The sequence below is a fragment of the Xenopus laevis genome, chromosome 2S (genome assembly GCF_017654675.1).
Source record: "Xenopus laevis strain J_2021 chromosome 2S, Xenopus_laevis_v10.1, whole genome shotgun sequence".
In the NCBI taxonomy this organism is placed as follows: Eukaryota; Metazoa; Chordata; class Amphibia; order Anura; family Pipidae; genus Xenopus; species Xenopus laevis.
This window is the reverse complement of record NC_054374.1, coordinates 27,615,048-27,639,355: the sequence shown is the minus strand read 5'-3', so window position 1 is coordinate 27,639,355 and position 24,308 is coordinate 27,615,048. Positions and strand designations below refer to the sequence as shown.

Genomic DNA, 24,308 nt, shown 5'->3' with positions numbered 1-24,308 from the left:
TGTTATAAACGTCTTTTCTTTGTTTAAAGTAAAGGAAAATTGTTAGTGGCATCACTGCTTGGACAGAGTAAATCTGTATAACCTTTATACCTATTACCTGTAGGGTATTTAGCTCCTTCCTTATATATCAGTTAATCTCTCTACTCCCTAATCCCCTTTCCCTTCTCCTCTCTACTTCTGTCTCTCATCCCCTATTCTTTCCTTTTCCATCCCCCCCAACTCTCTCCTCCTATATTTCTCCTTTACCCCATTTGTCTCTCTACTCTCTAACCCCCCTTTCCCTTCTCCTCTCTCATTCTGTTTCTCATCCTCTCTCCTTTCCTTTTCTCAGATAACTGTTTAGCATTACTCTCCCTCATCCTCCCTCTTCTCTCCCCTTCTATATCTCTCCTCTCCCCATTTGTCTTTCTCTCTACTCCCTAACCCCCTTTCCCTTCTCTTCTCTCCTTCTGTCTCTCATCCCCTCTCATTTCCGTTTCTCCCCCAACTGTTTGGCCTTACTCTCCCCCCATCCTTCCTCTTCTCTCCCCACTATATTTCTCCTCTCTCTCTCATTTGTCTCTCTACTCCCTCACCCCCTTTCCCTTCTCACATTCCGTCTCTCATCCCCTCTCCTTTCCTTTTCTATTCTCCCCCAAATGTTTGGCCTTACTCTCTCCCATCCACATTTTCTCCCCCCTTATATATTTCTCCTCTCACCCATTTGTCTCTCTGATCCCTAACCCCCTTATCCTTCTTTCCTTCTGTCTTTCATCCCGTCTCCTGTACTTTTCTACTCTCCCTAAAAGTTTGGCCTTACTCTCCCTCATCTCCCTCAGCTTTTCTTTCCCCCCAACCATTTGCCCTACATTCCCTCATCCTCCATTTTCTCTTCTCCATGTGAATCTCATCTACTTTTGTGTTGCCCTAATCCAATGCTCCCTTTAATCTTCTTTACACTTGTATAATGTCCTAAGAACTAGAGCATTCACAAGGGGGCTAGTCAGCTCCGTTTTATGACTCATAGGAACCTGAAACTATTGAACTGACCAATAACACATGTAAATGATGTACTGCTTGGAGTGCGCTCTTACTTATATAACTCAGTATTAGGGAACAACAAAAAGCCCCTGTGGGGCAAATGCCTTTGGGAAATGATAATGGGTAACAATTCTTATGTCAGGGATCTGCAAGCTGTGGCTTTCTAGTTGCTGTTGGAACTGCAACTCCCAGTAGCTAAAGGCCAGTGTCTGTCAGGAAGAACCATGGCTCCCACCTCCACAGACTTTACAGGAAAGTTTTCCTAGAACCTGACTTTTATTAATTTATGTTAAAATGATATGAATAAGCTGTGAGTGCAGTGAAGAGTCTGAGACAGGAAAACACACAATGAGGAGGTCTCTGCGTACTGACGGCAGCATTTAACCCCCTTAACTCACAGCAATAAAACTGCATTTTCCTTCTGAAATATTAAGTGATCTCTATCCAATTCCAGCTGCTGAGAACAGAAAGAGAGTGAATGTTTTATTAAATATTAACAGCATGGCTGCTTCTAACTCAGCTCTATGTGAGAGGAGAAAGTTTGTTGGTAGCCCCTGAGCCCCCTGGCACTGAGTCATGGCTACTAAACAAGCTCTGATTTAGCGACAAGCAGGAATGTGTCCCCCTAAAAGTTTCAAGTAAAAATTATTTTTTATACACATTAAAATACAACCAAATCTGTACAATACAGATTTTATATTTCACTAGTTTTGTTCAGTCCCATCTTTCATAGTGTCCACCATGAAACTCTGCCATAAAGCAAGACATAACTACTAGTTTTAGCCAAAAAGAAAGTAGAGACCTATGAGTACAAGCATTGGATCTGTTATCCAGAAAGCTCTGAATTATGGAAAGGCCATCTCCCATATACTCCAAATTTTTAAAAATGATTATCTTTTTTTCTGTAATAAAAACAGTAGCTTGTACTTGATCTCCCTAAGATATAATTAATTAATTATTAGAAGCAAACCTAGCCTATTTGGGTTTATTTAATGTTTACATTATTTTTACAGTAGACTTAAGGTATGAAGATCGAAATTATGGAAAGATCCGTTACCCGGAAAACTCCAGGTCCAGAGCATTCCGGAAAACAGGTCCCATACCTGTATCAGGAAATACACTCCTACAGGAAGGAAGTCCCACAAATGATCAGAAATACGTTTTGTGTGACAGGTTTAAAAACTTACTTGCCACAGGTTTTTGGGATCTACAGTTCAGAATGCTTAACGTTTGATTGCTAGAGCCATAAATTCTACATTTGCAGGTTGCTTTTTGATATACACTGAAATGTTTGCTAACACGGAGCAGTGGGACCGTAATATAAAATCTTGCACAATGAGCGTAAATTTAATTCTCAGCAAGTGTCCAATACAGGTATGGGACCTGTTATCCAGAATGCTCAGGACCTGGGGGTTTCCACATAACAAATCTTTCAGTAATTTGGATCTTCATACCTTAAGTCTACTAGAAAATCATATAAACATTAAATAAACCCAATAGGCTCGTTTTGCTTCCAGTAAGGATTATTTAAACAAGCTACTATTTTATTATTACAGAGAAAAAGGAAATCATTAAATATTTGGATTATATGGATAAAATGGAGTCTATGGGAGACGGCCTTTCTGTAATTCATAGCTTTCTGGATAACAGGTTTCCGGATAACGGATCCCATACCTGTATCCATTAAAAGATGGGAACATTTTGAATGATATTTAAGTTGTAATTGCTACTGAGCGCCTGTCCTTTGCTATTCAAGTTCCTACAATGCCTTTGCTCTGTTCTGCGATCCTCCATCTTCATAGGTCACTAATTAAACAGAAAATGCAAAACATTGCTTGAATTTGTGGCCGGGGGAGAGCAATACCGCAGAATGGTTTCAGTGTTACATATAGTCAGGAGCGACACACAAGAGATTCAGTAATTCAGTCGAAATTACAGTTAAAAATAATGTCATTGAAATTAAATCACCGGAAAAAAAGTCAAATGAATGCTTATTGGAGAGTCGCTAAAAATTATATTTTCATTCAAGTTTACCCCCTAAAAAATCCGGAATCCGATTTTTACAAGTCATATCTATTTAAACCTAGCAAAATCCCATCCACTCCCAAACTCCAAACACTTTTTAGTCATCTGACTCATCTCAATCAGTTTTTGAAGTCCTCAGTTTAGTTCAGTCGGTGGATGGCTGTGGGATTACTGAATACTGTATATCCTTCTCTAATAACAGCAATACCTATTTCTCTCTGACGTAAAATCCCCAAACAAGTGGCTGCTAAAGAACCATAAGAAACCATATGTATTATGTGCTTCTTCATATATCTCTGCACAGAATGCTGAATTTGCAGCCATCCGTCTCCGAGTACATCCATACAGTATTTATACAAACATATCATGGCCCATTAGCATAGACACAACAGTGAAGGATGATCCGATGTGTTTGGCAATGAGCTGTCACTCTATAGATACCTATTTACCACCCACTGAAAGGAAATTATAATAATGCACATCTGATTTAGCAGCACATTCCCAGGCATTGTCTGATTATCCAACTGTTGCTTCAGTTCTCTATCCTATTTCTGTGAGCTTTTATTCAGCAGGATGAGGATACTCTATAACCTGTACACATTGATATGCATTTTAATTAAATCTGGGGTCAAGTAAGATTTGCACATTAGAACATTATCTGCCATCAGCAGTTTGAATCCCCCACCACAATACCTGCAGTGTAACCTGTATCTAGTGTTACGTGGGGAAACTCACTGTTGCACATTAACTTCTGCTTACTAACAATTACTTCCTTATGTACCTTTATTATCTTCATATACTAACTACTATAGACCTCCTACTTCCTTTATACACCTCTAATTCATTCATATACTTCTACTTCCTTCATATGCTTCTATTCCGTTATATACCTCTACTTCCATTCTATATCTCTACTTTTTTATATACAGTACCTCTATAAACCTTTACTTCCAGTACGTACCTCTACTTCTTTCATATCCCTACACTTGCTTTATATATATATATAAATATATATATATACTTCCTTCATGCACTTCTACTACCTTTATACATTTCTCATTCCTTCTTACACCTTCCTTTGTATACATTTACTTCCTTTAAACACATCTAATTCATTCATATAATTTTATTTCCTTTATATACCTTTACTTACTTTATATAAATCTACTTTCTTCATACAACTTTACTTCCTTCATACACCTTTCTTTATTTAATATAGCACTACTTTTTCATACACCTCTACCTGTTTATATACAGTACTTCTACTTCCTTTATATACCATTACTTTCTTTACACAGCCCTATTTCTGTCATATACCTATACTTCCTTCATATACTGTACCTACCCTTCCTTTAGATAAGCTTCCTTCATACACCTCTACTTCCTTTATACACCTCTACTTCCTTTATACACCTCTACTTCCTTTATACACCTCTAATTCCTTTATACACCTCTTGTTCCTTCTTCCACCTTCCTTTGTATACCTTTACTTCATTTAAACGCACCTACTTCCTTCCTACCATATATAGTACTACTGCTTTTATATACCCCAAATTACTCTATATACATCTACTTCCTTGATATACTTCCACTTTCCATCATATACCTTTACATCCTATAGATACCTCTACATACTTCATGTACCTTTGCTTCCCTTATTTACCTCTACCTATATATATATATATATATATATATATATATATATATATATATATATATATATATATATATATATATATATATAAATATATATATATATATATATATATATATATATATATATATATATATATATATATATATATATACTGGGCTGCCTCTTAGGTTCCTACACATATCTTTTCTTCCTTCAGACACCACAACATAATGATAAATCTCTGCCTCCTGACTGTACCTCACTTACACACTTTTTCTGTACAGTAGTGGATTGGCACATGCTGAGTGCCCAGACCAGTGTCAGACTACGGGAAGGAAGAAGAAGAAGAGTATGAGTGGCCCCAAGCCTTGTTGGAAAGTCTCAGTCGTGTTTTTAAGACAATATACCATTGGACAGATTCACGTTGATGAGAAAAAACTCCTCGTACAATTCCAGATTTTGCCCTGGAGAAAGATGCAATTCAAAGAAAAAAACTAACTGTTTATAACACAAAAATGCTATTGAAATTTATTTCTCCTCAAATTGAGTCCGGCCCATAAGTTTTCATGTTATAAACCATAAAATAATGTCTCCACGTGCAACTGAATCTATCCCAATGTTTATAATCTTGCTGGAATTTCTGGTTAATTTCATCTTGGTAATGAAACCAATAGCCAGGACAGACGGGCGCATTTCTATTCGGTGCAGTTTTTCGGTCTGTCCATATTTCCCGGACCCAAGTGTCAGAAGTGGGGCAGTCACATGGATATGTTATGTAGTTGGGAGCGAGACGTTGAAGCATATTCAGCACGATGCCCTGAGCCTCAGGTTTGATAAAGGCGTCTCTGTTCCATATTTATGTGTGTGTGAATGACATCAGATAAACAAGGGCTAAGAAAGCGGTGGTGGCGGCGGGTGGGGGAGAGAAGCCATTTGCAACGTGTTATGAAGCTGTGAAAGGATCTGACTTACAACTATCCCTTCACTGGGGCTGGTTAAGGAGCCGGAGAGTGCGTGACGGGTGGCATGAGCAGTGCCCCATCCCTTGTGCCCAGGAACCCCCCCTCGGAATATTGACAAGGTGCCAGAATGTGAGCAATGTATTGATGCGGGCAGCCAGCCCCCAGATGCACACACACACCTCGCTGACACACTGCTTAAATGTCACACATTAATGAATTTTCATGAAACACCGAGACAAAAAAAATGATCAAAAAGATTGTTTCCACAGCAGCCGACAGTAGAGCGTGCCATGTCCTCTCAGCATAAAGTGTCAGGCAACATGTGCCAGCCAGACAGCAGCATCGGGAGGGGGCAAGAGCCATTAGCCAGGGGAAAAAACAAGAGCCAATAGCCAGGGTAAAGGCCCAGAGCCAATAGCCAGGGGGAATGGCAAAAGCCAGTAGCCAGGGGAGGGGCAAGAGCCAAAAGCCAGGGGAAAGGGCAAGAGCCAATAGCCAGGGGAGGGGCAAGAGCCAATAGCCAGGGGAGGGGCAAGAGTCAATAGCCATGGGAAACAGCAAGAGCCAATAGCCAGGGGAAAGGGCAAGAACCAATAGCCAGGGGAAAGGGCAAGAACCAATAGCCAGGGGAGGAGTAAGAGCCAATAGCCAGGGGAGGGGCAAGAGCCAATTGTCAAGGAGGACAAGAACCAATAAGCAGGGAAGGGGGCAAGAGCCTTTAGCCAGGGGACAGAGCAAGAACCATTTGCCAGGGAGGGGGCAAGAGCTTTTAGCCAGGGAGGGGGCAAAAGTCATTAGCTAGTGGGGAGGGGGAGCAAGAGCAATTATACAGGGTACAGGGCAAAAGCCATTTTGCCAGAGATGTAAGAGCCAATAGCCAGGAGAGGGGCAAGAGCCATTTGCCAGGGGAGGGGGTGAGAGTGATTAGCCAGGGGAGGGATAACAGATTATTTCCTCAGCTGGAGGGACACTTTATATCCACAACTCACAACAATGACCAAGTGCAACTAATGATTCCACCCAGTTCAAAATTCAGCCAAATCCCAACAGCAGATCTGACCCAATCTTTCATTTTCACCCTTAATGTCACCTGCCCCTGAACAAAGGAATAAAAGAAAATGTATTTTAATATTTTGCCAAATCTTTAATGAAGGATTCAATACTGTGTTAAAAGCAAAAGGTAGGAGTTCAGTGTATCCGTAGCACCCAGAAATCCACACACAATAAAGTTTTTGGGGGACAAGACAATACTGGAGGGAACATGTTAAAGTGATTCCTATGGAAGAGGAGTCTTGTAAGGTCTGGAAAGTGTGAGATGGATACGAGAAAGGTACAAGCAGCCCAAGAAATATACAGTGAATAAAGTACCCCCTATTCTAAAACATAAGTATATTATAAGTCACATGACCATATCAAAGCATGAGGCCAAAGGCAGGGCCGGAACTAGGGGTAGGCAGAAGAGGCACGTGCCTAGGGCGCAAAGGTGGAGGGGCGCCAGGCACGTACCTCTTCCGACGCCTACCCCTAGTTCCAGAAGCTGTGGCATAAGTTTTTCTCCGCTTGCGAGTGTGTGTGTCCTCTGCGCATGCGCACGTCCTCTGGGCACGTTTGCGTGTCATCGGCGCAGTAGCGTCATTGGCGCATGCGCATTCGCGCATCATCGGCGCATGCGCTCTTCAATACAGCATGGGGGCGACGTAGTCGGCCAGGTTGCCTGGGGCGCCTGGCTGACTTGGCCCGGCACTGGCCAAAGGTCATGGAACTCCGAGGTAACTTCTAATATCCTCATATTTTCCAACATTTTCCAACTTCATTTATTATACTACACACGTCTTAGTGAGTCATGTGACTCACTATGACTTCACTAAGCTTCGTTTATAACTGATGACATCACTAAGAGCTGCATATAAGAACATAATTTACAGGATACCCATGGTTTATTATTTACATATACACACATCTGATGAAGGTTCCCAGTAAAGAATAATATATGTAGGTCCATGCAGTTAAACCTTTTCAGTTTGGTTGGTTTCAGAAAGACTTTTTTTCAATTGCATTCCATCTTTTATCTTTTACGTTTTTTTTCCAAAATTAAAGTTTAAAGTTGAATGGTTCCTCTGGTGTCTCAGTCTGGCAGCTCAGTGATCTGTTACAATTTGCTACATTTAGTTGATTCATTTAGTTGATACAATTAGTTAATACATTTCTCAGCAGTATCTGTGGAATATTAGCAACGATTGTATCAATTCTAACAGCTGCCTTTAATGTATCAGTTTAGAACAGTTACAGAGTCGGCGACCCCCACCCACTCAGAGCTGCTTCACAAAGACATAAATTCAACTTTACACTTCAATGTCAGTACATCTTAAAAACAAGTTGTGATTTAACTAGGAATAGAAAAATCCCATTATTAATGCAATAAAAAATCTTCTGGAGCATGAGGACATATAAATGATAAAGATCAGCACATGCAGATGCAGAAGCAACACATATAAGTGATCAAGTGAATGACAACAGATGGAGCCTCAGCACATATAAATCAGCTTGATAACCATAACTAGGTGCAGATGATTCATTATTTCATAAAAATAAGCAAGGCGAGCACATACACATGGAGCCCAACTAGATATATAAGAAGCAATATCAGTCCAACTAGGGTTGCCACATAGCCAGTAAATTACCGGCCAGAAAAAATGGCAACCCCAGCACATATAGATGACAAATGACTGCAATGACATAAGAAAGATCAGAGCATATAGATGGATATGAAATATAGATGAGACCAGCATCTATACCCACACCAGAAAATCCTACCATCATCCCGCAAGGTAGCTGCATTTTTTGCGAGTAACCAACGGGTACCCGACCCACTGCAGGACTCTACCCGTCATACCCTACTAAAAATGGTGCCGAGTGCTCCGTACAGAATCCAACACTAAGCAACATACAGGAGGTACATGCAACTAATCCAGGGATGTCACTTCATATCCATGTAGAAAAGTTACAGGAGTAGGGTAATAGGGATGGAGCAGACTTCATTAACGAATATGAAAATGCACAACCCACACATTACAGGTGGAGCAGGATCATTATTGAGATATATGGAACTTTACAACAGAGCATATCTTACAGATGGAGCAGACTTTAGTTAATCACATGTAAAGACAACCCATTACCCATTACAGGTGGAGCAGGATTTATTGAGACATATGTAATTGTACAACCCAGCATCGATTAGAGATGGAGCAGACTTTATTGCGACATATGAAACACCATAACCCAGCACCCATTACAGATGAAGCAGACTTTATTGTGACATATGAAAAGGCAGAACCCAGCGCACATAACAGATGGCACAGACGTTATTGCAACATTTGGAACTGCCCAGCACACATTACAGATGGCGCAGACTTTATTGTGACATATGGAACTGCACAACCCAGCATCCATTACAGATGGAACAGACTTTATTACAACATATGAAATGACACAACCCAGCACCCATTACAGATGGATCAGACTTTATTGGGTCATATGGATTGGCACAAACTGGCACTCATTACAGATGTAGCAGACTTTATTGCAACATATGGACCTGCACAATGCAACACCCATTACAGATAGAGCAGACTTTATTGTGACATACTGTATTAAACTGCACAACCCACAATAAATTACACATTGAGCATGTTTTATTGAGACATATGGAACTGTACAACCCAGCACACATTAAAGATGGAGCAGGTTTTATTGAAACATACTGAACTGTCAGGGATTTGCTCAACTTAAGCTGGACTCCCACCAGAGGCACTGCAGCATGCAAGTTACCAGGTTACCAGGTAGACTCTCCTAGTAACTTTAAGAGCCGAATTTCAGATTCTTAAATGGGAATTTTAACTCTGCTAGTGCAGAGAGTGCAATAGTTCTCTCCACACTAGCAATGCATCCCCCCCCACCTACACCCACTTCAGAAGGCAGCAAGGACCCCCGTAAAGCCCGACTCCCACTGCCTAAAATTACATTTGACTAAAAATGGCAATGCCATCCGCAATGAGCACAAAAAGTCATGGCGCAAGATGAAACATTCCCTACATAAATATACAATACAAACCCAAATTAGGGACAAGCCCAATAAATACACAATATTGGGATTGTTTGGTTATTGATGGGAGGGGTAGATATTTGCAAGGCGGTTTGATGGTTAGTTTGAGTGTGAGAGCAAAGCCTTAGTTATGCCGTATTTATACACAAGGTATACAGTATATAAAGTCCCGTACTTTTGCATACAATAAAACTCTTTGTTTCCAGCGAGGGGCAGGACCAGACAACATGTACCTCTAATGCCCCGACATATTCAGTACGCCGTATCTCTGCACATATTTAACAGGGTGATATTGAGAGTGAGAAGTTGTTTGGGAAATTATTTGTATTTTCTTAAATTTGCCTCTGATTTGCATTTCTCCAGGCTTGAGATTTGGGACCTGCCAAGATGCTGGAAGGCTGCCAGGCTGTGTATGGGCTTGTCAGGTCATCAGCAGTGCACTTGCGGTGAGCAACCCAACCACACATTTTTCTTGTCAATTAAACTTCATTTTTAGACAGACACGCTTACTATTTCCTTTGTCACTGGTCCATTGTGTCTTTGTGTGTATTCAGCCGCTGTGCAAGACTGTTTAGGTGCGCCAGCAGGGGGTGGCAGGGGAGTTACTATAGAGGAAGCAGACCCTGCGGCTGCAGGGGGGCACAGGAGTTATAGGGGCCCCATGAGGCCCTAATTCATATACAGCTTCAATAAATATTGGTAAAACAAGTCAACCTCTATACATTTTGGGGGCCTAAAAAATAATTTGCTGTGGGGCCCAGAAATATCTAGTTACCCCACTGGGGGGTGGTGTCACAAAACAGGAACTAAAGCAGATCATAGAGAGGACCTGTCTAGCTACAGGCTGCACACAGTTGGGACAGAATGAGCGGGGCCCTTCACTCCCCTGTTCGTAGGGTTGCCACCTTTTTGAAAATCTTTTACCGGCTGCTGGGGGGCGGGGACACAAAGGGGCGGGCTGTGATGTCAAAAGGGGCGGGTCGTTATGTGAAAAGGGGCGGGCCATGCCACGGACGCTAGAAGAAGTAAAAGAAAAGGTAAGTTCCAGGAGATTGGGGGCAGGCCGAGGGCTCCTTTTAATCGTATTACAAATTTACCGGCAGCTACATTGTAATACAATTTGTAATATCGGCCCCAGCCTTGGCAGGTATTTTACCGGCTACACCGGTAAAATACCAGCCGGGTGGCAACCCTACCTGTTCGTCACTTAACCACTTCCCCCTTGTACTTTCTCCCACCCCGCGACGTGATACTTGCACAATTCTAAAGAGCATACATACATTGCTTACAACTTGCTAAAATATTTGCACCAATTCTTTGTATTTTGTTTGAACTTTGGATCCTATTAGTAAATGATTTACATGGAGACTTTTCCCACATAATTGGGAGCCAGATAGGGTTGCGACCTGTCAGGAAATCCAGACAGGACATTGAAGTGAATGACATGGAGATCACCCAATTGATGATCAACACGTAGGGTTGCCACCTTTTCTGGAAAAAAATACCGGCCTTCCTATATCTTTATGGTTTTTCCCTATAAATAACATTGGCGTCAAGCAACATTTTTACCGGCCAGGCTGGTAAAATACCAGCCAGGTGGCAACCCTATCACCACGTAATCAGTCCCATCATTAGCACCCATGTCACCGGCCCACCCCCTGACATCACTGGCCCACCCCTGCCAGTTTTTCCCCCAAAAAACGTGGCAACCCTAGAGCCAGACCATTATACAGATACAGAGCCAGAGCATGACTGAGCCATGAGGAAAAAGCCATGTTTTCCTATGAACTCTGAGAGAAAGGATACCTGCAGATTTGTATATTACAGACAGTCTCTCTCGCTGACATGACTGGGGTTTGGGTGCTGACAGCAACGTGAGGACCATATCAACTAAGGGGATGAGCACAAGCTGCAGACAGATGCCTGCCTCCCAGCCGAGAACAAAATGCTCGACTACAACCTAAAATTAATGTGATTACATGGTAGGAACCACTCACACGCACGCAGGGCTCCACAAATGGACCCATGATAAAGGCGAGAGGTGCAGGCTGTGATTAATGTGACAAGTTCGGGGAGGATCTAAATGATGGGACACATCCGCATGTAATGCGGTTAACTGAAGACATTCTGTCACTAATAACTGGACCAACGATACTGCGTCCTGATAATTATGAACAACGCACCCATTACAGCAGTGTCACCCGCTTCTCTCTGCTGTTCATGTGGCATTAGAGAGATGGAGTATACATGTAGGAATGCATAAAGCCAAGGGAACAGTCTCCCCCCAACATTCCTTGGCCTCATTCAATACTTAAAGGCACAATTCCAAGCACCAAATTGGACAGAAATTGACCCTCATTAAAGCACCATGTTGTCCCAATCCATCTGTTACACCTATTAGTGTGCATTTTGCTCAAGGTGCATGGAAGCCCTCGTGTTATAGGTGCAATTAAAACATTCTTTGCCTGCTACAGTTTGAATCTGCGAAGCTGTACCCAATGGGAGGGCGCAAAAAAAAATATGCCCCATCCACATGATGCCAATTTTGTATTGTTACATAGGGGAGCTGAGACCAAAGTCCATCAAGTTCAACTTCTCTAAACAAACCACAGCGCGCATACAGTATATACACACACATGTATACTGATCTATCTATACACTCACATATAAATTATACATACCAATTTTAGTATCACAATAGCCTTGGATATTATGTTTGTCCAATAAATAATCCAAGTCACTCTTAAAGGCATTAACAGAATCAGCATCACAACATCATCCAGCAGGACATTCCCATTATCCATGTCTATAATTTAAAGAGTAATCGTGTCTCCTTGCAAGAACTTTATATCCAGGGAAAACAAACCCAGCCTTGACATTTTTTCCCCATAGTTTCTTCCATACCCTTTCCCACTTGCATGTCTCTGCACTCTCTCCAGCTCATTTATATCCCTCTGGAGGACTGGAGTCCAAAACTGCACTGCATAATCCAGATGAGGCCTTACCAGGGATCTATAATGAGGCATAATTATGTTTTATCTTTTGAGTTAATGCTCTTTTTATAAAATACAGCACTTTATTTGCTTTAGTAGCCACTGTCTAGAGCTACACAGCTTTTTATCCACAAATACCCCCCAAATCCTTCTCAATTAAGGATATGCCCCACACACATTTAACTCACATTTATGTTGTTTTCATGAAACTGCATAACTTTTGTCAAATCACTCTCCAAAGTGGCAGCATATGGAACTTATAGTTATAGTATCCTCAACAAAAATAGAAATCGTATTTTCAATGCCCACCTCTTGCACATTGGATGCAGCCTGTGCAATATTTATGCACAATTACATGTTTTGCACATACATTCTAACAAGGGGCAGGAGCAGTGCCTTTTGGCAACTGGTTGCTATGGGTTACTAGATCCAGGACAATCTCTGCTCCTCTTTTTACATTCCCAATATTGAGTGTTTATTTTGTTGTTATAAGTAAGGAGGTTCTGAAAAGGTGATAAATCTCAGAAGTATCACTGAAATCCAAAATTCCTGAAAACATCTACTCTAAATCTACCAGAAGTTAGTTCCTTTGAGTGATCGGTTGAACCTGATGGCTTGAACTAAATTTATGGTTTGAGCTGTTGAGCCGGATGGATTGGACTGTTGAACCTGATAGGTAAATGAGGGCTTAATTATTTTGTTATTGGGTATATATTTGACATTGATTTCCCTCTTATCAAGACAGTACAGCCAACCTGCTGACCTTCTGCTGTTACAGAATTACAATTCTAAGAACTTAGACTGAACGTTGATCAAAGGGTACTGGGAGTAACTGTCCAACAAATGCAAGGCAATAGCTGCACCGAGTTTTACCTGACTAGGAGAAATGAGCTTTTATTGCATTTTTAAAAGCTATTGTAATTCAATGAAATGTATATAAATAAAGAAACAGTTGGAGAGAGGCATACAGTAGGTTCAAACACAGGTTGCTGGCGCCTATTTAGACGTCTCCACACCTACATACACCCTGCAGTTAGACCAGTCTAGTGCAAAATCCTTTTAATCCTATACGTCAGCCACTGAAGTACTGTAATGACCTGACAAGGTCCCAGCACTCAGCGGCGGGGTACTCTTTCTTCTCCATGGAACTCCCAGGCAGAGGAAATTGCTTTATCACAGGTTATTGTAGGAATGTTCCCATTAGATATCATTATGTTGCCGATCTCAGTGTAACACATCTAAGCACTGAATGAATTCCGCCTAAGGCACGGCTGGCAATTCTGATAGGTCTGACTGGGCAGAGAGTTTATTATGGAAAGGGAATGTAGATTTCACACATTATTTTGTATGTGGAAAAGGTGTCAGCTTTAATGGTTCATGTTCCTACAGTGCAGATAGCAAGCCTATAGCCCCCCCTGTCCCATCTAAATATTGGGAAGGGGTCTGTTACAGTGAGAGCTGAACCTACAGATGTGGAATTCTCTCCCTGAATCAGTGGTACCGGCTGATACATTAGATAGCTTTAAGAAGGGGTTGGATGGTGTTTAGCAAGTGAGGGAATACAGGGTTATGGAAGATAGCTCATAGTACAAGTTGATCCAGGGACTAGTCCCATTGCATTTTGGAGTCAGGAAGGATTCCTCTGGATCAACTAGCAGTTAGGCAGGTTATATAAAAACGTAACAGGTTGAACTTGATGGATGTGTCCATTGCAACTGAACTTAATATGTTACTATGAAACCCCTATACCGAATATCAACCCTTCCCCACATCTCTTGTACCCAATATCATCTTCTCCATTCAACCCCTGTACCCAATATGAACTTCTCCTCGCATGCCCTCTGCCCTATATAAACTCGATTTTCCACTACACAATATCAACTCATTATTTAATTCATCTGCTCAAAATTAATTCATTTATTCCCCTACACAAAGGACTTATTAATGTCCTACACCACCTTTATCCTGCAGTCAGTGGCACATATAATCCCATTCATTAGAGGTATTTGCGTCAAAGGGCCCTCTTTGCACCTGTGTATAGTTGCGCTCAGTCCTTTCTGCCTCCCTTTCCAAATCAAGTGCACTTGCACCTATTGACACAGGGAACCCTATAGTCAACACCACCTCAGAACCAGGTGGTAGCTCCATGGTGTTTGCACTTTGCAAACTGTAGTGTGGGAAGTAAATGATCCCTTATATGAATTTCTTTCCACGTCTCCCATAGCCAGTATAAGCTCCTTTCCACATTCTCTCTATCACTATGAATGCATGTCAAAGAACTGCTACAACTTCCGTACCTATATCCCCTCTTTCCTACAGCATCTATTCCTCAATGCTTCTTGGTTATACCAATTCTACTCAATTTCAACTTTGTGTGTGAGGGTTTGTAAATGCACCTTTACCTTTATTAATATATATGATAAATACTACTGGCTTAAAAAAAAAAGAAAAGCAAAAAATCTCCAAAAATATCATCTCTTTCCTACAAGAACTGCACTCAAAATCCTCTTTTCTACACCTACTCAATATCAATTTATAGCCACATCAGCTCTACCCAATAACAGTTCTCTCCTACATCTTTTTCACTCAACATCAGTTCTTTCCTACAATATCTGCATCCACAATCTGTTTTCCTATATCTACTCTACTAAATGTCAACTCTTAGAGTGCAGAAAAGGGCAACTAAGCTGTCAAAGGGTATGGGAAGTCTCAGTTGTGTAGAAAGACTGGCCACATTGGGCTGGTTTATCCTGAAGAAGGGGATCATATCATAAACTCTGAACCGGTAGGTCCTTCTAGCAGACATTCCAATTAGAAGAAGGTTCAAGCTTAAAATTCATAAAGGTGAAATTGACATCTTGAGGTCAGGAAGCCTTGGAGAGGCTTCACCTCAGTTTGTTAGCTTCCTCTAAATAAAGTAGAAGTTAGACAGATTTATATAGACATACAAGGTTGAACTCGATAGATGGGTCTTTTTTTCTACCTAAGTTACAACGTTACTATCAATCCATTTTACCTTTGTTTAAATATCAACCCTATCCTACATGTCCAACAAAAATCTTCCCATACTCCCCCTACTCAGTATCAACTCCTTCCCATATTACCTATTTCCTACAACACCTCTGTGATGGATATGTCAAAGACATTGGAGGAACTGATCTGATGTATTTTTAAAACCTTAGTCCAAAGGTTTAAAACCATGTTTGTCACAATCAGCTCCCTAAATTCAGAACAAGTGCTAGGCTCCCTGGTCATGGCTTTGCTTCCACCTGTAGCAGCCGCCTTTGGCTTTGGGAGGGGCCCTCAGCTACTCAGATGCCACCAGGTCTTAATGCAAGAGCCAAGCAAGAGTTCTGGACATGCAAGGGGGCATGGTCCTTACCAAGGTTTTGGATGTCAGGCAACAGTTCAGGGAATAGGAGAAAAGCCTAGGCAGGCAGGCCAGTGTCGGTACAGGCAGAGTTCAAGTTGGGTCAGACAGGCAGTGGTCAGTACGGGCAGAGATCATGCAATGTCATTCAGGCCTGGGTCGGTACAGGCAGCATCAGAAGAATAGTCAGGCAGGCAAGGGTCAATACCAGTAGAGTTCAGAATTGTCAGGCAGGCAAGGGTCAAAACTGGAATCAGACAGGATACTAACAAGTTAGACCTAACAATGGGCAATGAGTTTGAGCTCAAAGCCCCTTTAAATATTTGAATTTCACTCCACTCTGTGTGATGATGTCACAAGCACAGCGCATAAGTAATAACCGGCAACCGCGGAAAAAAGACCACGCATTGGGCATCCCTGCCAGCCCACTAGACCACCAGGGTGAGTGTTCATTACAATGTTGAAGGAGAGTCTGTACAGAACAATAGGCAGAGTCGGCTGGGGAAGATAATCCTGTCACTTCGGCTCCAATATACATCTACACACACACCTCTTTTAGAACATTAGGGTCTTACTGGGAGGCTGGGCCAATAGGGACATAAAAGGAGCCACCAAGAGAGACTTGGGAGAGAGTCTTCAGGGACAGAGGAAAGGACTCCTGCATGTAAAATCTACTACTGTACTACACTTTGGACATTGTATACTTGGAGTCTTCTTTGGACTTTAAGTGGTCTTGTGTGAGACTCCGGATCTGTTTTTGTTATTTTGTATAGGAGGATTTGTTCCTGCTGTTTTGCCCTCAGACCATACATGGAAACTGCCATGTGGTTACTCTCCTGTGTGTTCTACGTGCTTCAGTTAGGTCATTTTCATGACAATCTCTACCTCCCTCTATCCTATATAAGCCCCCTTTTTAACTCTTTCCTACTTTAACATAGGTCCTTTACGTTACCCCTTGTCATTTTAAAGAAGTAAATCAGCTTTCATGGTTTCCACCCTACTTTTGGCAGTGTGTCCAACAGTAAGCATTGCAAGCTTTAGAAGAAAAAGTTCTGATCTACTTTGTATTTATAGTATATTTATATTATTTAATGTTAAGAAAAACAACTTTGTGTTGACCAAAAGACAGAAAAAACACATACAGGTAAGGACAGAGAATAAATACTCTAGAAAATAACCCAGTCTGGCTAAATAAAGAACTCTATGCACAGCAGAATATCACAAAAAATGGCTCAGTGTACTGTTTGAGGTGTAAACAACATTTGACAGAATCTCCATAATCACAAATCACCGCTGCACCTGCCAAACTTCCTAATACAATTTATATTTCTTTTTTTAACAGCCATCACCCAATGAACAGGCATGTCAACAAAGTACAAGAAGTGAGGCAGGCGAAGCAATAACTGGAAAGGGAAGGAACGTTTAATGAAGTGAAACTTAGTGATCAGATCTTAGTTGCCATGGAAAGCTTTACCAGATGTGCTCCTAGGCACAAAAACAACCTGTCAATCAAATGGGGCCCACACACCCACCTTTAAGTCTGCATTTGGGTCTGGATCATAGCAGTGCCCTGGATCCACTGTTACTGCAGTCACTTTCACTAAGAATTGATAAGAAAGTGTGATGAGATACTCAAGGTCCATCTAAGGCCTGTAGAGTATTAAATACACACAAAAGACACAGAATTATGTCAAAAAACCAACAGGGACAGAGGTTTGGCCCATAGAGTCTACTGAGCTCATCTGGCTCAATCCAACATAAACATCTATAGAAGAAAACAATCAGCTGTCGTCATAGAGAGATAAACATGTCATGGTTTTGACGGTTTTCAGATATATGGACTTTTTGGGGTCATTTCTGTACTGAAACATGCATGTGAAATGTTCTGCTGGGTGGGTGAATCTTCAGCAACAAGGAACAAGTAAGTCACATCATTTTCCATTGTAACAAGTGACCTCACAAATCACAGATGACATCATATATATATATATATATATATAGTTCAAGGGTCCTCTTGAACTATACATAATGCTTTGACCCTGCACCCTCACTAAAGGAAGACTAGTTCAGAGTGCAAGCATTTGAGATATATCAATATAGCATTATTCGTTGCAAAAAAATGCTACTCTGTGTCAAGATAAGATTTGACACAGAGTAGCATTTTTTTGAAACAAATAAAACACACACATAAATTGGTTGCACTACTCTTTCGCAATATATAAGCTACATACTGCACAGCAGATACGATTTGAGACAGAGTAGCAATTTTTTTGTAACAAATAAATTGTACACACAAATTGTTTTTAACAATTTTTGATATAAATTTTTAATACACGTTTTATACTGTGGGATTCTTGGTCACTTTTATTGAAATTTTGACACTTGACACATACCTCTTATGAGGCTTTTTTATGACGCTGATGTCACTTCCTGTTCTTTGACCTTGGTTTTATGGGTATTTAAATGCATTTGGGGTTAAACATGGTTGCCTTGATAAAGGTCCCTGTGTGGACCGAAACGTCACGTCGGCTTGCATGTGATTTCACAATACAGATTTGATTATATCACAAGAGATCTCTGTGTTGCTGGTCTTCTTTTTGCTTATATATATATATATATATATATATATATATATATATATATATATATGTCAGGTGATCCCACTGGTGTCTAATAAAAGGGCAGCCAAGTTTGGGGGTTTTACTTTGAAAGCAGCAAGTAAGTTGCAGGTAAAAATTAGTCCCTTTGTAAAATGTATAATGAAGTAATAGAATTCTTAATGAATCAGATGAAAATTGAGCGTAGGACTGGCCAGATATGAGATGACTTTGACGTAGTTGGCCAGCTTAAATATATTGCAATATATGGACAAACAATCCCTGTTTTGTTTAAAGGGTAAGGCATTTTTTCAGTAGCAGTATGCACAAAATGTCGCTGTCTTAAATATATTGATATATTGATCCCTCACAATCTCTCATTCCTTAATGCCACCAATGGCCCCTCTTTATGAAGCTCCTGATTAGTAAGGTTTTCTTCTTTGATTTCAGTCAACGTAGAGACATCAAACTAGTTAAAGAAACATCAATACAGTAAATGCCATTGAATTCTCATTCTTTCAGTAACATTAGCAGCTACCAGATTGTCAATGGGTAGGAAAATCTATATGGCTTCTTCTCCTCTCACTCTGCCAGACCTGTTCTGAGACGTCAAAGTCTTTTTTATTATTATTTTGGTCGAAACGGATAAACAAGTTCTTTGAAAATAGGCAAATGTGGGAGAAAAAACATTACATTGTTTCAGAGTGAAACATTTCTGTTGAGTTTGGAAAATATCAACTATATTCTCAACCTCTGCACTTTATAATAGGGATGCAGGATTCGGTTCGGGATTTGGCCAGGAGTCTGCCTTTTTCAGCAGGATTGGGATTCGGCCAAATCCTTGTGCCTGGCCGAACCGAATTCTAATTCGAATATGTAAATTAGGGGCAGGTAGGGAAATCGCGTGACTTTTCATCACATAAGAAGATTTTTTTTCCACTTTTTCCTTTCCTGTCCCTAATTTGCATATGCAAAATAGCTTATTTTGTATATGCAAATTAGGGTTCGGTATTTATCCCGAATCGTTCACCAAGGATTCGGCCGAAACCCAAATAGTGGATTCGGTGCATCCCTACTTTATAATTAGGTCCCCAAATCTTTCATTTCATTTCATACACAGGTCTGTGTAACCTCTTCCATCAGTAAATACACTTCTGTATATACTAATTTCCTCTATCATTTCTATTAGCCGTCTATTATTATTTCATTCATCTCATTAATGTCAAATAAACACTAGCAGGGCCGCTCCTGTCATGGGGTGAGAACTTGCCTCAGATGTCAGTGAGTGACCAGTTACAAAGAGCAGCAAAAAGCCAACTCTTGTAACTTTAAGATCTGAATTTCTGGATTTTAACTAGTGCAGAGAGAGTTATGGAGCCCACTGCACAGGGGTGCCCTTCCGTCGCCTGAGGCAGCTTGGTGTTGCTGCCGCCCCGTTCCCCAATGCGCTCACCTTTTTGGTCCAGGGGGGTTCCACGAGGGCAGCGGAGAGAGCCAGAATGCTAGCGCAGAGAGCATAATTGCGCTCTCTGCGATAGAAGAGCAGAATTTCTGGTTCCGCCTCATTGGTGGAGCTCCCCTGTCAATGCACTAGTGACGCATCCCCTTTTTGAGCAGCTCCAATGCTATTTTAAGCACGGATCAGGAGAGCGGAGTCCTGGGATCGCCCCCTGAGCACTGGGATATCTCAAACCCCTCCTAGCCCCACGTGTGCCTCATAAGACATTATACAAACTGTGGTGTCGTTAACACCTACACACACATGAAAAAGTGTAAAGCTAATAAAAGTGCAGCACAGTACCCATCCCTGGCCATATCCCTGTATGTGTTTGGACCCACCAAGACATGCACGAAAGAATCTCTCTGCTGCTGTCACCTCCTTGCATTTCATCAATGACTCCAGTGTTTCTCCTGTATTGCAACTGCAACACTAGGAGCAATAAACCTTATGGGACTTTGATGAAACATTTTTTGCTTTTTGGTTGATAGAGTATGGATCCCCAAGATGAACAACAGATACCTAAATGTTGGTATTGTCTATAAAGCCTAAAAGGACAGTAACTTACAGGGAAGAGCAACGGATAAAAAGGGTCTAGGAATACTAAAGGTGCATGAGTTCAATGTAAGTAAGCAATACAGTAAAGAGATGATATGGCACTTGGCTGTAGAGGAGGTGACATTAGTAGAAAAAAAGGGACATTATACTGACAGTTCATAATAGGACCTTGCCATGAATACTGCCTTGTACAGAAAAAAATGTAATAAATACAAAAAAACCTGCACACAAAAGGGCTAATTTCCTATAACCCTGGGCAGAAGCGCAAAAACACTTTGGAGTAAACTAACACCCCACGTAGTGCTTATGCAGACTGCACATCTGCCAGGGGTTTTGCTGTGCTCTGAACCTTTCCCATGGAGTAAAGCCTGTGTTCCTTATAGGCTGGCATAAGGCAGGTGCACAAGTTAGGTAACAGGTAGGATGTCTATATGCCCCCCAGGGGCAGAACTATTGGTAGGCAGAAGAGGCACAATGGTGGGGGTGCCAGGTAGCTCTTCTGTAGCCTACCCCTAGCCCAGGACCTTGCCACAACTTATTTTAAGTGTAGGGACCTATAGCTTCTGCTAGTCCCTATAGAGTTAATTCACTACCTTTCCTTGTAGTTTCTCTTATACTTTGTTATTGGGCAACGCCCTTGCAACCGGTAAAGTGTAACCACCTCACCTATTGGACAAAGAGTGTAATGACACTCCAATGCCACACTGCTATATAGTGTTGTGCAGGGAGTGACCTCTTCCTCTTTGGCTCCTGGTGCTGCTGCTAGGTGATCTCCATTGAGCCTGGGATCAACATAGGCCCCAGTAAGTCATTTACCCCAAAGAGACCTGACACCTTTGGTGCTTAAGTCAGGGACCAGATAACCCAGTGAATGAGGAACAGCAAGCATAGTAAGCTCCTGTAATAGACTCTCTAGGAGAGTGAGACAGAGAGGTGTAGCAGAAAGAGCAGTTGTCGCTCCAACAAGGATTTTTAGAAGGAAGTAGCTTTCTCACAAGGCCTGTTTGCCTTTAGAGCAGGGAACTCAGTTGATAGGCATCTAGGTTAGCAAAGGACTACCTGTACCCTACCTGATCGATCCCGATCCCCTCACTGGCAACGGCGGTTAACTGGGAATTGATGTACACCTATCTGCAAATACTTAAAGGAGTCGCTTATGTCTGACTGTGATCCTTACTATGTCCAAAGTGATTTCATCTGCTGTATCCTGTACATGCTGTGAGTAAACCTGAGGTCATTTGCATTTGTGCATAATAAATCCGTTCACCTGTTTTACCATTCAAGAACCTCCTGGCGTCCAATTCATCTATTTTACACTAATTAGCCTGTGTGTTGTAGTTTTACAACATCTTAAAGGGGAAGCTTCCATTTAGTGAAGGCTCTGCCTTGAGTGTAGATTTGCAGTGTAACCCATGCTCATACACTAGCTGGACACATTTAACTATCTATGTGCTGAATAGCCCAAGAAAGCGTTACATAAGCAATCCCCTACTCCCCTAGGTAGAGCCAGTAAGAGCTCTTGTTCATGCATGGAGAAGGAGGGAGTGACAGGGTGCCTAGGCCCTGCCCCCCCCCCCACAAATAGAGTGCTGCCAAATGTAGGTAGTGCTGTATTCATGGGGGAGGCCATAGGTTTCCATTTTGGAGAACCTGCAGTAATTCAAAGAGAGTGGAGGGCAGTGTGCAAGATATAATAGAATTACAGACTACAACTTGGTAAATGACCCCCTACAGTGTCAGTTAAATTAAAGGAATTGGGTCCCCATCAGTCTTACCCTGTTGTTTGCCTACTGGGGCTAACGTTAGGTTACATTTGGGGTCTCATATTTCCTGTGCACACTTATCTGGAGAGATCTGTAGCCCTATTACACAATTGTCTGGATTTTTTACCCTTCCAATAGTCTAGACTCTAATGGCTTAGTCAGCAGTCAGTATTGGTTTCACCAGGGCAGAATAAGCTTCATGGTTTCATCAAAAATCAACTCAGGAAAGGCTTCAAGACTTCCTCATATACAAAACAGAAGAGAGAAGGGAGGGAGGGGATATGATAGAAACATTCAAACACTGGGTGAATTAACAAGAAGGAAGCATTTCCCAGAAGTGGAAATCATCTAGAATGAAAGCACACAGCACGGACTTCCACAGGGAACCTAAAGAGCTTCAGAGGAGGAAAACAGAAAGGGAACTGATGGGAATATACACAAAGTAGCCCTCAATAACCTGGGACAGGTCTAATTCAACAAAAGACTATGCACGGCATATATTCCTATAAATCATTTAGTGCATGTGAATTTGCTCTCTGTTGCTCAAAGAATGAGACGCGGCTCTACAGACACCTTTGCTTTGCCTGCATACTTAATGGGCAAATAAAAGAACAAAACAAAGGTAAATTATATATTAGGCAGCCCTAGAATTGCTAGTCTCTTTGATTTTCTAAAGGATGAAGTGGCTGACGCTAGATACTTTTTGCCAGAAATCACATCCGCAGGGACATCGGCTATTCACTAACAGCCGCAGGCGTCAATTCTCTAGTGAAAGAGACCGTCGCTAGCATTCGTTCGCACTCTATCGCCAGGTGAAGTTTCGTTCTGGTGAATGGTCATTAAATTCAGTAAAGTGCAAATTTCACTGAACGTTACCAGATTTGCCACATTTGACTTTGCCACCTCAGAGCAGGCGAAGTGCTTAAAAACAGTTAGATCTTCCTCAATCTTCTGTCACTTACATTGTATTCTGTGTGCTGAAAATGCATTAAAGTTCAAAAAAATGCTGGTGACTTTGCAAAAGTCCTAACAAACTTTTTTTGGATAACCAGTTTTCTCCAGACATTCATTTTACAGTGGGCTCATGTGTAGGGCATTATATAAATTCTCTTGTCTTTATTAATGTTCCCTGGACATTTGTAATAAAAAGTGGTAACTTCAAGCATTTGCACCAACATTTATAATAAAGACCTCCATACTTTAAATTACGCAAGATCACTAGCGAATTTTCGCTAGGCCCAAAACGAACGCTAGCGCATCTTTGCTATGAAATGTTTGCACTACCGAAGAAATTCTAGCGAAAAGTCGCCACCATTCGGTGCCCAGGGAGCAACATTGCATACTGGTGAATTATTATAGTGGTAGCGGATTTGCACCTGGCGAAGTGGTGCGATGCGTGTAAAGCGGTCGCTGGCGACAATTCAGTGTTGAGTTATGTTGGAAGTTTCCTCTGTTGGCTGTAACGTTCCCTCTCGATGTGAGAGCTCCTATTGTCTGTTTCATCTGTAGAACTTCTCCAACGGCACAGGTCACAGCTAGGGAGAAACTATCTACATACACAACACTTTTATCTCTTTCCCCTATGCTTCTGAGTGTGCTACAGATACATCTGTGCAGAGAACAGTTATAGAAAGTCTCTTTATTTCATGCAAACTCTGTACAGAAGTCCCATAATGTTCAAGTAAACGGCCAAAGGACTGTAGCTCTTCTAGATCAGCAGAATAATTAAGTAAACAATGTATTATATAAAATAAGGGCTGAAAACAAATATAGAAAATCTCCCC

The 24,308-nt window shown here is 41.4% G+C and overlaps 1 protein-coding gene across 1 annotated transcript in view; it reads right to left on the bottom strand.

Moving 5' to 3' along the window:
• zbtb20.S (zinc finger and BTB domain containing 20 S homeolog) overlaps positions 1–24,308 on the bottom strand; it is a 423,947-nt gene that overhangs the window by 99,932 nt on the left and 299,707 nt on the right. The window lies entirely within an intron of this gene.